We start from the raw sequence: 4,389 nt of genomic DNA on the forward strand, positions 1-4,389 counted from the left end.
GTATCGCCTTGGGTTGCATGCAATCGACCCATACGATGAGTTTGGAGATCTTAGCTGGAGTACTACCATTGAAAACCCGCTTCTGGAGCCTGTCTTCTCGTATTCTAATCAAATGTGAGGTCTCGAACCGTCCCGTGATTGAAAATTTTGAAAGGTTAATCGAACTTAATTCTCAAACCCGTTTTATGACATTGTATTTCAATCACATGTCCCAAAATACTAACCCTTCTTCGAATATTCCAAATCGTGTCGACTTATCAAATACTTCTGATTCTACTGTGTTTTTCGATACATCCATGATAGAAGAAACTCGTGGAATCCCGGATCATTTACGCGTGCAGCAGATCCCTAAAATTTTTTCCAATAAATATCGAAACATCAACTGCGACAATATGTACTACACTGACGGATCACTTCTTGATGGGTCCACTGGCTTCGGTATCTTCAATAACAATTTAACCGTCTCCCATAAGCTCGATAATCCTGCTTCTGTTTACGTCGCAGAATTAGCTGCAATTCAGTACACCCTAGGGATTATCGAAAAAATGCCCAAGGACCATTATTTCATCTTTACGGACAGTTTCAGTTCCATTGAGGCTCTCCGATCGATGAAAGATGTTGAGCACTCTCCGTATTTCCTGGGGAAAATACGGAAACATCTGAGTGCTTTATCCGAAAAATCTACTCAGATTACCTTAGCGTGGGTCCCTTCTCACTGCTCGATACCGGGTAATGAGAAAGCGGACTCTTTGGCTAAGGTGGGCGCAACAAACGGTGATATTTATGTAAGACCAATTGCCTTTAAGGAATTTTTCGCATTTGTACGTCAGAATACGATCATCAGTTGGCAAAATTCTTGGACCAAGGGGGAACTGGGAAGGTGGTTACATTCCATAATCCCCAAGGTATCGACGAACCCGTGGTTCAAGGGGTTGGATGTAGGTCGGAATTTCATTTGCGTGATGTCCCGGCTTATGTCCAATCACTATAGATTTGACGCGCATCTCCGTCGTGTTGGGCTCGGGGAGAGTGGTATCTGTGCCTGTGGTGAAGGTTATCACGACATAGAGCACGTTGTTTGGTCATGCCCTGTACACCGTGACGCCAGGTCTAGATTAATAGCTTCCCTGCAGGCTGAAGGTAGGCAGCCGGCTGTTCCTGTTCGTGATGTCTTGGCGAGCCGTGACCTATCCTACATGTCCCTTATATACGTTTTCCTGAAATCCATCCACACCCCAGTTTAATCCTATTCCCTTCCGCCTACATCCAACCAAACGACAAGAACACGTTAAGACCCCGGATCCGGAAACAGCAATCAGACCCGCACGATACTCTCAAGGCCCGATGGAAACAACCCAATATGCCAGTCCGTAATATCTTGGCCCAGCAGCGGAACAAATTTAATATGCTGCTTACCTATGGCAATGAAAACCATCAAACAGCAAACCTGTGCTTTTAATGCAAAATATTCTAGCTTTAAGTTAGATTTAGTTTCAGCTCGTAGTCGGCAGCGAGGATAAAAAATTTGCTTTTAGTTATTAAGATACTTTAGAAAGTAAGCTACCAGATATAATTGGCGCCGTTAAACATTGAATTGTATTTGTGCCGTGTCAAATAAACTATAGATGAGTAAAAAAAAAACATATTTACACATACATTCGTACAGGCACACATACACAAACATACAAAAAATGTTCAATTCGTCGATCTGAGCAAATTGGTATACAGCACATGGCTCTCCGTGCCATTAATTTTGCCTTAAAAGTTAAATTTCTTATATAAAAAATACACTTTGATCAATACTTTAAAATCTAAGCCACTAATCAAAAATCCACTCGGTAGCATTCTGGGGGAGCACAGTAGCTTTCGTTTGCGTATAGGACCATTAAAATCGGATATTGCGTTCTGTAAGAAAGGTGCGTTAGTATTTTGCGGCACATACATACAGACAACATACATACACACACATACACACGAACAGACATTGCTCAGTTCGTCGAGCTGAGTCGAATGGTATATACGATTTGGCCCTCCGGATCATGGATCTATTTTGCGTTTTTCGACCGATTTTATAACCTTTGTTTAGTATAACAAAGGTAAAACAATAACAGTTTTGTAGTCTTCTACTCCTGCATCAAAATTCTTCTACCAAGTATTCTTTAACCGAAATATTATTTTGAATAATATCCATTCTTCCCTGTAGATTGTTTTCAGCTAGCAGTTCTTCTACTTCATCCTGATTCAACTCTTCTTAATCTTTCACAAGTTCTTCGTATTCCACAAATGGTTCTTCTTCATACTGCCTTTCCTCTTCATCACTTAGAACAGATTGTTTCGTAACTCTCCTACGCCTCTTTCTTGCAACGGAAGCTCTTATTCCTTTTATTTCTGAGAAACGTTGTTTGGCATTTCTCAAACAACGTTTAAGAAAATTCTGGGTCTGAACAAGCGAATATGATGGATCGGAGAACATGGCCACCTCGTGGAATAAATTAATGACGCCGTCAAACTTATGAAACGGTATTTTCGATTGAATGTTTTCTTCGCTATTTTTATTTCTGCTCGTTCCAGTCCATGAGCAATTCATTAAAAACTCTCGGTCGAAAAAATAGTCCACGATTTGCAGGCAAACAGTCCCGCCTTCCCCAACATACCGGCTCTTGCCATGCATGAAACCAAGATATTTGATAACAGCTTCAACAAACTGCTTATTATCAGTTTTCTTTTCCAAAGATTTAAATTCTTCTTCACTTTTAACCGGGCTCAAGGGAGCACTGATTGATTCAGTTCCATTCTGTTCGGTTCGCAGTAACTTCTGTGAAACACAGGTGTCAAGTTTGATATTGACTTGGTTTGCAAGCAAATCTAGTTTCGCATTGACTTGAGAAAAAAGTGCAATAGATCTGTTACCAACAAGTTTACATTCTTCAATCTTATTACTGTTCCTCTCAACCTCCACATGCAATGCCTGCAGTACTTTGCACAGATCCGGCGTCATAGATCATCGTTAACTGGAGGCTGATTCAATAATAATGTATGTGGCAGACCACAGAAATCATTTTCACTCATATTCGACTCCAACAGCGAAGAACTATTGTATCGCATATCAATCTTATGGTCAGGTCGCGCAAAATCTGGAGGCTCTGCGAATTCTGCGTATTTGTTCGAATATTTGAGTTCCGGAGATGGTACAGGCTTTGTTTGCTGGATCTGGTTGAAAAGTTCAGTAGCTGTTGAAACTTTTCTCAGACTCTTCATGTTTGCATATTCGTCGGTATCCGAATTCGCCTCCATTATCTTTAATTCCCGGAACGCCTAAAGCAATTACAAATTGTATGTAGTAAGTGTGACACTTTTGAACTGCTGTTTGCTTACCTCAAAATAGCTTTCAAATTTTGTCCTTTTTATTTTGCACCTAAAAGCACGCAGCACCTTTGTATCCGGTTTTATACTGGGATTTTTCTTGGTTTTCTCGAGTAGGCGACATCCCGCAACGCCTTGCGGCCAGTAACACAAATCATCACCATCAGTATTATGTGAATCCTTTTTTCATTGGATTTCCATCCGTTTTTAACAATCCATAGAGAAGGTAGCACAGATAAAAGAGTGTGTTCATTTTATGTCGTCTGAATAATGCAGTAGTTGTTCATTTTTCCGTAACATATAAACGTAGAGACTGTTGTAAGCGATATGATTACCTGTATCTGTACCTTTTTTCGATCGAATAAATTACCTGCCAAGAAACAAAACAAGCAGCATCAACCGATCAACAACGCAAACTAGAGAGGGGATTCAAAGAAAAAATGTTGTCAACACTGTGTGCGGTGCGGAATATAAAATCGATAACATTCAATGTTCTTCAATGAAGGTCCGGAAAATGTATTGTGATGAAATCGTCGTAAAGAATATGAATACGTTAAAACTGATTTATATTTTTCAAAGCTGCTTTTACATAGTGTTACTAAGAAGTTGAAACATATGATACATGATTCTTTAAATACGGGTATTCTCATCTCATTTTCGTACTTCAGCAGCGGTTGAAATAGCAAAGGCGCAAGAAAAACAAATGTGATTGGTGCTGCAGGCCCGGGTTCGAATCTCATTGAAGGTAACTTTCATCTTATAACAATAAGTTTTCACTGAGAGCAACATTTCGCTAATATGAAAAACAAACAAACCTGTTGAATGCCAAACGATGTAGAGAAAGAACGCATGCATAAAATAAACCATATGTATTACTTCTAAATATTTTTTGCATTCGTTCCAGACACCAAATAATTAAGGTTCTAATTTTTTTTTTCGTTTGTTTTCTCAACTCACATGTCAGAAAAGAGAAATCGCATGGGCGCTCCAAATCAGCATTAGTGATGCATATCAATGGTTGCCAAC

The 4,389-nt window shown here is 39.7% G+C and overlaps 1 long non-coding RNA gene across 2 annotated transcripts; it reads right to left on the minus strand.

Annotated features, from left to right (window-relative positions):
• On the minus strand, nucleotides 1–3,789 carry LOC129726713 (uncharacterized). Of its 2 annotated transcripts, none has more exons than XR_008728385.1 (4): nucleotides 3,734–3,789; nucleotides 3,376–3,676; nucleotides 1,962–3,315; nucleotides 1–1,905 (listed from the first exon to the last, which is right to left on the minus strand). It is a non-coding gene; the product is annotated as an uncharacterized LOC129726713 (long non-coding RNA). The 2 variants fall into 2 exon arrangements; XR_008728386.1 differs by having other exon boundaries at nucleotides 1,958–3,315.
• Between the last annotated feature and the right edge of the window lie 600 nt (nucleotides 3,790–4,389).

Source organism: Wyeomyia smithii, chromosome 3, assembly GCF_029784165.1.
Source record: "Wyeomyia smithii strain HCP4-BCI-WySm-NY-G18 chromosome 3, ASM2978416v1, whole genome shotgun sequence".
Taxonomy (NCBI): Eukaryota; Metazoa; Arthropoda; class Insecta; order Diptera; family Culicidae; genus Wyeomyia; species Wyeomyia smithii.